The sequence below is a fragment of the Manduca sexta genome, chromosome 17, assembly GCF_014839805.1.
Source record: "Manduca sexta isolate Smith_Timp_Sample1 chromosome 17, JHU_Msex_v1.0, whole genome shotgun sequence".
NCBI lineage: Eukaryota > Metazoa > Arthropoda > Insecta > Lepidoptera > Sphingidae > Manduca > Manduca sexta.
Genome location: NC_051131.1, coordinates 3,815,981 through 3,829,777, shown reverse-complemented (window position 1 = coordinate 3,829,777; position 13,797 = coordinate 3,815,981). Strand labels below are relative to the sequence as shown.

Below are 13,797 nucleotides of genomic sequence, written 5' to 3'. Positions count from 1 at the left end.
TGTAGGCCAATCTCTAGTTCACTTTAAGGACAACATAATCTGGGTACTTGAGAATTGGATTGAACAAATCCTGGTAATAAGCTTTTTTAAAATAGACACATTTAATAGCTTCAAAGAATATTTTCAAGCAATTTTTCTCTGGACTAAACTCGAATATCACTTTATTACAGGATCAGGGCAGTGTAATGTTGTGATGCGGTTTCCCTCGTCTTTGTTGGGATAATAAATCATGCCTTCCACAGAGAATGGCCTTAACCGACCTCTAACCTTCCGCTGACAGAGAGATTTACACAACTTAATATAAAAGCAAGATCCTTTACAACTCTTCACCGCTTGGTATATTATACTTCGGGATCGGGGATTGAGGATGGAGAATGTATGTAAGTAGTTCTATATCATAAATGTCTATTATCCAACATTTATTTTCTATTATTATAATTAATAATATCATATATATCCGATATCTGACGTTTTTGTTATCTGTTAAAAATTGCTCGATCTAAAACTCGATATAAAATATAATGTCCTACCACCATCATACGTTTCATAAATAGTTATTAACAATGCAGTAATTATATCTAAGAATAAAAGTAATATTTTTTTTTATTTGATTAAATGTGTTCCTTTAAGATTTCTAGTACTAAATATTACACCTGATCTGAATTTCTTTACCTATCGACAAGTTATTTAAAGGCATCGCAAAGGTCATCCAATGCTAGTTTACATCAAAACGGAACGCTGTAAATATTTTTAATAACGAAAAGCATTCATAATAAAATCTGAAGAAAATTACTGTTTAAAGACAACCTTTAAAGAAACTGTGGGCGTCGACCTTTGCTGACCTTTGTCAAAAACAACATTTTAAAAATTAATTCGTTTTTAGAGAAAAATCACTATGTACCTAGTGTTTTTACAACCCACCATATTACGAAAGACAAAATGCAATATTAACAAACCTAATCTAACAAACTAACCAATGTTTAAATAAACACAGACTACCCATCACAGGTTCATTAAACTGTTTTTCAAAGTAAATGCAACAGTCTTATAAAAAAACCCTGACATTTTAATCGCATCGACTTGCCAGCGCTGAATAAGTAATAGCTTATCTTCGTAAGCTATTTGCATTGCGAACGTCTTGAGACGTCGGAAAATAGTCGCCGAATATACAGACACACGACCTACAGTGCCGTGCTAAGCTCAAAAGCGGTATCTCAAAAAAAAAACAAAATGTTGATTTTTATGTCGTCAGATAGCTTAAAAATTGCCCATCCAATGAAGTTACCTAAATAACGGTATCTTTAGAACTAGTTAAAAGACTTTAAAAGAGTTTCTCTATCTCAGTTTTACATACAAAACTATAGAACTATCTTTACAAAACTTCGATTAATAAGGTTTCTCTGACATACCGCTTTAGCGCTTACCACTGCTGTACAGGGATATTCAGGGCTCATAAATAAACTATCGTATATGAAAAATCCGTTGATTTTTAATTATATTCCCTTTTTCAATGTTTTGTCATCTAGGTACTGTTTGCTACCAAATCCATTAAAAAAAGGTAGAAAATTATTTTTAATTAAGTTTTTTTTTCGTTTATTAAGTTTTGAATTAAATGGGTTTGGTAGTAAACAGTACCTAATGACGAAACGCTAAAAAATGAATATCGCAATTCGTTCAGATACGATAATTTACGTAGGATTCATCGTAATTTGAAGACGGTTAATTTGCTCTTATCATTCAAACATAATATTCACGCCTTTTATACCAGTAGGGGTAAGCAGGGATATAACTGGTGCATTTTCCACCATGTATTCCATCCCATGATGTTATAGGGGGGCGAACCAATCGACATTTCGGGCAACATACATATTATTCGTATTAGAAATATACTTACTCTCGGTACTAATTCGGTTAGATTATTTGTCAGTAGAGCTGTCATCAGAAAGTGTTAAATAATACAAATATCATACAGATACAATAATATGGTTCCTAACCTAGCCTAGTTAGATATTGTAACCAAAAAACGCTTGGTTCCTAACCTAGCCAATCATATGTTATTGGTATTTTTTTTGTGTTGCAATACAAAAACTTTTTTTTGTAAGATTGTTTTAAACACCTTCAAGAGTAAAATCACAACGCCTGTGTCAGGAACGACAGTCCATACTATTCGAGATTGCACTCTTAGCCAGTAACTTCAATGTGCATTTTTAAATGTTTTGGTAAATAAAATATTATGTTCCGTTTCACAACTTCCGAGTAATGCTACTTCTCACATAAATATATAAGCAAGCCAAATGCAAAGACCAAACTCTAATCTATCCTTTCAAATAAATGAGTACTATCTACATTAGCTGTTAAATACGAAAACTGTTGACTTGATACTTTTAAAATAGTCCCTTGTAGTTCCTAAGTAAGGTTCTATAACCGAATTACAAAGGAGCCATTAAAAGACGTAGATAAATATAATGATTGAACATAGCCCTGAAATAATAGGAAACGTGACAGATGGGAAGAGCAGATTTTAAAATGTACCTTAACGTCATTTCATACGGACGACATTAGATTGCCAAAGGAAACGAATGAGTATGTGCCATCCGATGCCGATAAAAAATTTAAATGAAGCATTTGAATGTTAAAACACAGTTCCGGCATGACAGGAAGTTTGAAATTTTTATTCTTACCAATTTTCTACAGATACTTAGAATTTTATTTAGAAACTAGATTTTATTCGCGGCCCTACCTACATGCACACCCTTTACTAGAATGAAAGAAGACCTTAGTATGTTAATTAAGAAATTGGTCAACGTTGCAACAAAATTTAATTCCATTACGGTTTCCGCGATTTATGCTTTACCAGAGGCTGCTCGAAGCTTCGTCCACCTATAAATCCTATCCCAATATATAAAAATCCCTAAATCAATATAGCGATTAATAATTGATCCGTTAGTACGACGCCAGCACCATCTACATAAAATAACATTAAAAAATTTAAACATGTCCCAGAAGAGCAAATGACCGTGATAGAATGTAACCTATAAGTTAATCCAAGCCATGGTCTATCCGTATACCAAATTTCATCCAAATCCGTTTAGCTATTTCTTCGTTTACTTCTCACAAACATCCAAACATTTTTTCAAACATTTGCTTTTATAATTTTAGTAAAATACGTTAACTACTACCATGCAAACATCGGAGTATCTTCACAAACATTCTCACTCACTAGTTGGACTAATTTACTAATAAACAAACGTATCGTGTAGTCGTGTATTTAGCCTTTTATGTCTAATCCTTTGGGATATGTCCCTTTTTGCGTAAAGATGCCAAATAAATCATCACAAAACTAATGTTAATAGGAACGATTGTACTGGGATTTCAGAGCGCAGCAGGGCATTCGTAATGAACACCGATAACAAAAGCGTATGCTCTCTGGGGATGGAATATTTCACTCATTTGCCAATGGATGTGTTTTTATTTCCCTCAATAAACGTTAATTTTGAATGAGCAGTGCTATTTTTATTTGTAAATGTGAACAAGAATTCCCTTTTTGTCTGTTATTGGAGATTGAGGACATTTATCCGTGTTTTATGCTAATTGTGTAAAAATTACACATTGTGAATAAATAGATGTTATTTTGCTCTAGTGTTATGCCCAGTAGCTATTGAAAATGTCGACGGAAATTTATGGATTATTAAGCTATCTTCACTACTATCGGTTACATAGGTTGTGACGTCATATCTTCTTAATTCTAAATATAGTCCTTCTCTTCCTGAATTAGATCAGCTTGGGTGGCTTATTGGCTTGACTTCTTCGAGTACGGTTGTGTTAAGATCAAATGTAAAAATATTACAAAAAAAATGTAATGCTAAGCCGTAAAGCAAAAAAGAAAGATTAAACTATTTCCAACATTGTTTTTATTTACGAGTTAGATTGCTAACACATCTTTAAGAAATCGAATCACTATAAAATCACATCTATAAACTAACTGCAATATAAAAAGTAGAAGCCTCAGTAAGACCAACGCTAAGTTTTAAACTCTAAATCGATAAAAATAGAACATACTTCCTCTTAAAGAAACGTTGGAAGAATAAAAACTGGTCGGAAATAATTTAATTGGCCTTTATGCGCCCACAGCTTATTCAGTAAGATTGGATAGACTCGGAGTCTAGAATGTTCTAAAGCCATTTATGCCGTCTAACTTACTAAGACGTACGAACGTCGAACCACTAACATTAGCTAGTTATGTCGATTCAGACTACAGCATCGATATTGGACGTATATAAACTTCCACTCGTACAACTTTGTTCCTATACTAATTACAATGCATAGCGTAAACTTTTACACCACCTTGAAAGACCAATAAACACCAAAAAATAATTTAACATTACCTATATACTGTTACCAATTTTAGAGTCGAATAATAAAAATTAAACATTGTTTTCGTACATTTATCTAGCTTAACTAGCAATTTTAATGACTAACTTCACCCTTTTATTGAAGTCGATTTAAAATCAAAATCATAGTCAGAAATAACAAGTTGAACTAGGTAAATATATATAACACAATCAACAAATTACCTAATTTCCATAGGCGAACAAGTGGTCCCAGCGGGCAGTCGGAACTACAGAGTTCCTAACGAAGTTCTTATCGTGTTCACAATACTAACTTATGATATCCCTTTATGCAATGAAGTTGTCCAAGTTATAAAACTTACGCCATGACAACTCGCAGTTCCCTTGCCGATAAAACGCCCCAACACACTTGGAACTGTACAACTGTTAAACTAGATTTGTTTTATGTTCAGGTATGGTACAGATGTACACATCCGGCCTACAGGCATTAACACTTAATAGTTTTAATAGTGTTGCCGCACATACCTCAGTCTGACTTTAATAAGGTATTTGACTTATTTTTTATTTATAACTGTTATAAAATATGTACGTCTTATAAATTCTAAAACAGAAGAAATCATTGAATTTTTTTGAAAAATATCCTTATAAGTTATAACCCATTGAAATTAGGTAGTAGGAGTGAGTATCAAAAAACAGAAAAGGGACGAAATACTTGCTTGTGACGTCAGGGGGTATTATGAGGCGTGTGAAAAAACATATGGAGCGATATCCCTACTCCACACCCACTCCTGCATGGAGCATTATTTGTTTGAATAACTATCTCAGTTCTTATCGAATTTTAATGCTGTTTTCACTGAAGGGTTTCTTTTGTTCTAATTTTTGTTACATATTAAAATATGCACAAAATCGAACATAGTCAAATACCATATTATCATTTCTTACATTTATTGAATTTAATACACTGAATTTATTGTATTGATTTATTAGGTTTACGCGGATGTGAGACGTCGTAGTAAAAGAATAAATTAAAACCAAAAATAAATGTAAATGGAAAAAATGATATTGTAACATAGACTTTACGGACGACAGTCCGCCCCGTGACCATGAAGGCTCCAAAGTCTTCGAAACATCGAGAAAAAAAATAAAATAAATCGCGAAAAAATGTAAAAACGAATTTAATTGCGATTAATGAATCATTTTTTTTCTATAATGTACCTATATTTTTTTGCCTACATTTTCCATGATAAACATTAGCTTACATCAGATATTTTAAGAATTTTGTGCACAAGGGTTTTCCATAATATGTTTTTTGTAGCTATTGTTTAGATTGGTCATGTCTCTTAGTACCATCAGTCCACCCAGTAGTCCCAAGTACCATCAGGCGAACAGTTTACGTCCCGGCATTTAATTTAAGAAATAACTTGAGCATTCACTTCGAGATATTCGCGTAACACAAAACACTTTTAATATAATATAATAATAATATCAGCCCTGTATTATATACTTGCCCACTGCTGAGCACGGGCCTCTTCTACTACTGAGAGGGATTAGGCCTTAGTCCACCACGCTGGCCTAGTGCGGATTGGTAGACTTCACAAACCCTCGAAATTCCTATAGAGAACTTCTCAGGTACGCAGGTTTCCTCACGATGTTTTCCTTCACCATTAAAGCAAGCGATAATTCACAAAGACTACACACATAATTTTTTAGAAAAATCAGAGGTGTGTGCCCTTGGGATTTGAACCTGCGGACATTCGTCTCGGCAGTCCGTTCCACAACCAACTAGGCTATCGCCGCTTAAACCTCGGACACTTAACACTTTTAAACCTCGAAGAAATCTTCCGAACCCAAACCACCGAGATTTAGCCACATCCTTTCTTAACAAAAACACGATGAAGTAGTCGAACAATGTTGGTTCGTGGAATGTAATGTAAATAACCGACGAGCCACTATGGAATTGTACCCAACTTTGTATATCTAGGAAGCCCTTTGCCTGCCCCTGACTATGTATCACCAACAATGTTTTCATTGAATTTGTTCTGTAATTATTTGGTAAAACCAGGGTAGAATACTCTTTATTTAAGACTATGTTTGAAAAGAAAAAAATATACTTGAGGTTGTTTAAATAGGCGTAACAAAAGCTGAAGAGACATATAACGCAAAATTATTTCATTTATTATTTACTCACTTTGTCTCGAGGCTTCACTCGCATATAATTCAGTTTGTGACAAATTATGCTAACAATAATGTTTATATCCTTCTGAAAGCTTCTCTGATATCTCTGATGGCTTATTCCATACCAAATTTAATCAAAAACGGTTCAGCAGTAACATGAAAGAGCAACAGATAGACAGAGCTTCTTTCGCATTTAGTATAAATTTGACTTTTAATATTTGAAGGCAAAATAAAATCAAAATGCAATTCCGACATGATTGCATTCTATTACAAAATTGTGTGTAAGCACTCTACTGAATAGAGAGCGAAAGAGCTCCGCAAAGCAATCAGGAAATGCAAAGTTGTCGTCCAAACTAACCCAATATAGTATGTGTGTGTGATGTGACATTAAAGCAGGTTAGATCTCCTTGCACGCTCCTGTTACGATTTCCATTTATATTAAAACCACGATGAAATATTTCATTATCTTGTTGAAATATTTTTTCTAGTAACGGCAACTAATTTTGATTATTAAGATAATTTCTTCAATGACAATATATTTTTTTATTTATCTAAACGAATATTTTAAAGAGAAAATGTTTGTTGTTTTGTAAGGGCTAAACTCTGGACCTACTTAACCAATTTTGATAATTATTTTATTAATAGGACACTACATTATTCCTTGCTATAGGCTGCTTTTTATTCCGATAAACCTTTTTACTCGGATGGAGCCGCTGGCAAAAGCCACTTAATAATGTCGATGAGGTTATTTTACTATTCGTATGAATATACATTAAATTTCTGGTAGAATATATTTTATATCCGCCCGGACAACGATCATCGTACACAAGGTGTTCAAACCCGCCATAGTGGCTTATGTAACTGTGTCGCGTTTCGGGATCAGCCTGTGTATATCCGACCCCAACAGGCCAGCATAATTATGTTGACTATCAAGGGTTAATCATCTCTCGTCAGTCAACATTTATTTGGACCCCATTCCATTTACCCTCAAGTAAAAAAATAAAACAGAAAAAACATGTATTCAGAAAGAGTTGTAGAAATGAACAAGTGTTTGACACGGCTCGGGCAAATATACGTAGGCGATAGTTTGCTCGTTTTTGTTTGCTTGCCGCACACAATACAGATTGAGCAATAAATACTTCTTGGTATCGAGACCGAAGTACAGAGAAACAATAGAATCAACAACTTGATTTCAAATGTTTGCTCCGTATTTCTCTCTCACGACCTTAACAAATATATAACACCAGCTTTTTCCCGTGGCTTCGCCTACGTAAAATAGTTTTTCGAGATGAAAGTCCCTCTATATATTTTCCAGTGATAAGAAGCATCCTATGATTTTTCCATGGTCTTAAACTATCTCCATACCAAATTTCATCGAAATCCGATGGGTAGTATTTTTTGAGTTTACCTCGTTGGGACTGGCAGATAGATACGGCTGGAGACTTTGTTTTCTAATATGTTTTTTAGAACTTTTAAGAGTTACAATTTCACCTTCGTGATTGTTGTGTAATTTTAACCGTTTACGCAACGCATGCAAAGGAAGCTTTCAAAAGTATTTTTTTTTCTCGTTTTTACAACATTTTTCATTAATGCTCTGCTCCTATTCATCATAGAATGATGTTATATAGCCTTCTTATATTAAAGGGCTACCGAACATTAAAATATTTTTTCTAAAAGAAGAAAACTTTGCCGCACCATTAGGCTTTGGAATAATTTGCCGGCGCGCGTGTTCCCTACTTTCTATAATCATGGGTGTTCCGCCGTAGCATGAAGAAGCAACTAAGTAGGTCGGCATGATTGTGTCAAATGGCATAAGGTAATAAGGTTGCCATTAGATACACTATCTGGACGGATTTACTCTTAGCATCAGATTTGGTGCACTGGGTCTGTCGCGTAGGAATTTAAAAAAGCCCTCGCAATGAACTGTTTCCAAAAAGGATAGTGGGACGGCAAAAAACAATCCGCGTTCCCAACGGCGGGATTCGGTTGAGCGACTTAATTTATTTTCTGTATACCACAGGCGCCTATTTAAATTCTTGTTAAAGTCTTTGAACGGCTGTTTTCTTATCATACGGCTTATTTTCTACGATGAAAAGGACTGAACCGTTTCCTCCGATTTGCATAATCGAATATAGATTTTCTTAGAGACGAATGAAATCGCGAACAATGTCTCATGTTTGAATTTCATTTTCGCCCCCATAAATTTATTTATTACGATGTTCTATCATTTTATGAGTAGCAAATGTTTTATGGAATATATTTTTCCTGGCTCCTTGAAGATATTATTAAAATATACACACATGAGTCCATTCGACGTTGATATTCGACAATGTTTAATTAGATTCTGGAGAGTCGCAATTATTATTATAATATATTAAAAAATGTACTACGTTGGCTGACTTTAAAATTCGTTTCATGAATATTAATCATTAAATAACAACTGCTTTTTGAAAAAGTTTAAAAAACATAATCCATTGAGCAATCCCGAACGTAAAACTAAAATAACATTCATTTAAAAATATCAAAAAACACCGCATCCATTTTATAATGGACGAATAGTAATGTAACTATTTCGTGTTTGTTGTTTTATATCCAAGCTAGATTAAATTCATCAAACATACATGAACATATTTTAGAACTACGCTCCGCTCGGTAACGTTCACAATTCTACATAATATTGGATTTCATTGTTGAAAATAACTAAGTTACGTTTTTATACGTTTCAATATTGATCATGAAATACTTTTTAATATTTACATTAAAGCTTTAGTTTATTACATTCAGTTCATACTTTTACGATTTCAAAAGACCTACTGAAAATTATTGCTGTGTACGAAGTTAATAATTGCAGAAAATTATTCTCGTAATATAGATTACGAGAATAATTTTCTGCAATTATTACGGTGTCCTATAGAGGACACCGTATCGTTTACAACCGCACAATAATTAAACATGGTCATTGGCTTGACTTTAGACATCCCAAACAAACAACCGCTGTCTCTATGATTAAATGGATTTCGGAAAAGAGGTAATTAACCGCGCCGGACAAACAAATCGGTACAGAATACGTAATTGAGAAACGGCTCCATAATTTCATCGTAATCCGGACATGTTAAATAATCCTCGCCTATCTCACGCGTTGTAATCAAGGGAAAGGCGTTTTATTTCATTACAAGTAAACCCATATAAATCCAGTGGTTTTCGTTTATATAACCGAGTAATGAAAGTCCGGTTTTATGGCCACGTTTTCGCCAGCGACGCTTCAAATCCCCGTCTAAAATTAGTCTGAATATTATCTCGACAGTCAAATGTAATAAAACTGCGCACCCTACATTCTACTCGTACTGATTGTAAAAGCCAATCATTTTATGAATTACTTAATTGAATTGCTTCCTTCCGAACTATAAATAATGTGTGTACTGAAAAATTTAGTATCGATTTATAGACGTTTTAGACTTTATTAAATTAAATTTTACTTAGTACTATACATAAGGACTAGATTCCCTAATTTTAAAAAAGTAATGACATTAATACAAAATATAATTTAGTTTATTAAAGGCAACCATGCCATATAGTCCTATTGAATAAATATATTAAGTGGCTTTTACTCCAATATCCCATACATTTATAGCGTAATGCAAAAGCATACGTGATCTAATAACATTAAACCCCGTGCAGAGGAAAGGGCAAAGAGAAGTATTTTGTTAAAAATTGAGTTTTTTACGGGCGAACGTGTTGCGCCTTGTGGGTAAAGCCTATTCCTTCCTTAATGGCCGAGGGAAATTACCTATTTCGCGCTTGGATGGAGTCCGTATTACTCACGCATACACTCGCCGTTACTTAACAAAACAACAGTCCCCCAAACTAATAATTAAGCGCAAAGGTACTCTTCTTGGAAGTGACTTTTTATATTACAAACTGTATTTTTCGTGTAAATTACATTTTTCTATGTCGTCATCTCAACATTTAATTTGATTAAGATTGTATATATTATTTCAAACATTAAGACACTTAAATAAATGTAAACCAAACAATGTTTTTTTTTTTTTTATATTACAGCAAATTCTTCACAGTAACAAGGTAGAAAGTCTAAAATATATGGAAGAATTCTAGACATGTACAGTAATACATTCAGAGTTCACCTAGTTTGCGCTGAATCTATTTTGATTCCAGACGTGACGTATTTTCTTTGAAATATGTACGAAATTTCACTCCTTTCATACACATACTATTAACAGACTACGATATTCCTATGTTTTCTTTTTATCTCTTTTTCATGATATTCATTCATATTTTTCTTTGAATTGCAGACGCTCCGTAAATAACAACAAAAACCGTTCATAATACTCACCAAAAATATTTTATTCTGCATTGAATTCAAGGAAAACTGGACAGAACCGAGAGTCATTTATTTTTATTTTACAAAAAAAATATCTCATTGACACAACAATAACTGCAAAGAACGCAGTAGTCACGAGAGAATATTTCTTTTTCTATACATTAGATGTAAAATGAGCCAGTATTGTGTTTTCAATTTAAAATCTCCACCGTTACACAAAAGACTGGGCTGGTTATTTCCCCGCACCACCCCATAAATTACCATACCATTTTCGTTTCGAATTGCACCCGACCTATATTATTTTTCTCACAAGAGCAATTTTATAAATTGATCATTAACGATGTTCCTTTTGTTTACGGTAACACTGTTGTGTGATTAAAAGCACTACGCGTCGCACAGTAATTAATCATTCGTGATAAGAGCGTTGATTTTTCAAAGGTTTTTAACATGTGAGTGTCTGATAATCTTTTGGTAGATTTAAAGGCTACTTTAACTTTAAATCTGTTCCAATTACAAGCATAATGGTACATTTATTACACAAAAGTATTAGTAGCCTTATATATTATAAAATAAATTCTTATCTGCACGAGACAAATTCAAAAACAGAAACGGAATTCGATGACATTACGAATGGAGATAGTTGGAGACCCTGAGAGACCCAAAGCTACTTTTACCCTGGGAGAATATATAGCGGGACCTTTGTCCTAAAACTCTTTGAGGCGAATGAAGCCGCAAGCAAAATCTAGTGTACTCTAAAACCTCCACAAATCTAGCGCCAAAACCGTTTAAAATTATATCTAGTCCTTCTTACCAGTTTAAATTCCTCATTACTACAACAGTTAAAAGACAACATTTCAACAGAAAAGATTATTTCGCCCCGACAGTAAACGTTTCGCAAATTAAGTTTTTCAATCTAGACACTGCAGGGCACGCGGATTCTAAGTGAAGCGGTAAGCGAATCATAAAAGTAAGAACAATTCTTAAATAAATGGATTATTGTGAGACCTTTAGAATATGAAACATTTATGTAACTGGAAATCCAAAGCAATATTATAAATGTGGCTTACCTCATCAGTAGAATACGTTGGTTAAACGTAGAATATACGAAATTGATATTATGAAATGTATTTGAATATCAAATTATATTATTTGCTTTAAAATATAGAGGTCCATATTATTTTACTGATGTAGTAGCTTAAGTCTTCTTTAGGCTAGCCCGGACTTCAGAGCCAATCGATACGACCGGTGTTACCATAATTACAAAGTTCAAGCTCAAATAAGAAATCGTTCCAAAGAACAACTTCGCAAAGCCTTTGCGTCTATAAAAACAAACTCCTGAAGGCGAGATGTCTGCATCCCTGAAATAAATTATTCCGTTCGCCAACGTTCCTTTGTTTCTCAACATTTTATTCGGGCGTTATGTGAGCGGCATCACCAAGTTATAATGAGTTAAGGAAAGGTTTAGTTGTATTGTTAGTTGCGACGTTGGCAAGTTGTCGGTGAATACCGCAGTCGCCGGGAAACTACGGCTAACTTTCATAATGAAGCGGCAATTACCGGATCCTCTAGATTAATTTTAATATTCAGCATTAATTTCAATACATTTTTAATTTTACTGAACGGTGCAGTAGAAGAGCTACGTCAGCGCTATTTATAGTTATGGCTATGATAATGTTTATGTGCTACTTATTACGCTTCTACGTAAATGGCGTCATGGTGTTCAATGGAATTTTAATTCATAAATAAAGTTTGTATTATTTTACACAAATACAATATTTTTAGGATGGTTGAAATAGTTTCAATTAAAAATCTTTCCTACTAAAAGCATAAAGCTTCAAATGCAATAATAAAAAAATAAAGAAATCCCCAAACGATCAACATATCACAGCCAGAAACAGGACGCTCAGGTTTTATAATCACGCATTAAAACTGTATAAGAGATTTACGACTACTTACTACATACGATAAAGCTTTCATAATTCCCAATAACCTAAACATACAGAATCTTGGTATGTAGTCAAAACGATACAATTTATAATGTAAAATCTAATATAATACTTAAATATTTTGTCATACGCTTTTAATAATTCATTTTATAAAATAAATAAATTACTGCTACATTTATGTTACGACGGTTAGAAAAAACATTAGCGTAGCAGCCGCTACGAAGTGTAGCGCTACGAATTAAACGAAACCCGCGAAGTAAAAATATTTTTTTTCTTTCTAAGCTCTTTAAGTTTAAAACAAAAGTGCGCAATTGAAGACTTATTTTTGTGATGTAAGCGCTACAAGTTTTCCCTTTCCTCTATTCGTTAAAACAACTTTGGTACCTGGACTTATCAAAGTTGTAACAAAAGAAAGACTACTCACAAATTTATCGACGAAATCCAAAAGGCGCGGCCTGTATCCGGGAGGTGTGAATGCTTCCTGTGACGCAACAGGCGAGCGAGTTACGCGCGCGTTCACAATTAATCAGCTAGCATTTTTTCACACTTGAAATATGCACTGTTTCAGTGATATGAATTATTTTGAAGGTAACGGCGTTCCGGCGGAGGCTGGCGCGGCGTTCGCCCGCCGCTGTCGCGCGCTACGGTCTGCACACCGCGCGGTGTTACCAACCCCTTCGGAACATTTACAGAATGCAGGTAAGTCTCACAATGTGAGATAGATTTATAATAAAAGTTGTGGCTTGACTATATAAGTTGTTACTTCATTATGTAAAAATAATAACAAGTCTTAAAATCTAATTAGTTGGAATTAGATAGACATCTATACATATTTAGGTAAAATAATCATCATATCAAATTCTGAAAACTCAACTCAAACCGTTTAGGACTGCGTTCAAATGAATACATGCTAAAAATCTGTTAAACTATTGACAGTATAAATTCCGAATTCCGTTAAACCCAGCACATCAATATTTCGGTAATAAGT

The 13,797-nt window shown here is 33.8% G+C and overlaps 1 protein-coding gene across 1 annotated transcript in view; it reads right to left on the bottom strand.

Annotated features, from left to right (window-relative positions):
- LOC115442358 (leucine-rich repeat-containing protein 70) overlaps nucleotides 1-13,443 on the bottom strand; it is a 144,145-nt gene extending 130,702 nt beyond the window's left edge. The window contains exon 1 of the mRNA XM_030167371.2: nucleotides 13,234-13,443. The gene's annotated coding sequence lies outside the window, so the exon portion shown is untranslated. The remainder of the gene's footprint in view (nucleotides 1-13,233) is intronic.
- Nucleotides 13,444-13,797: the final 354 nt, after the last annotated feature.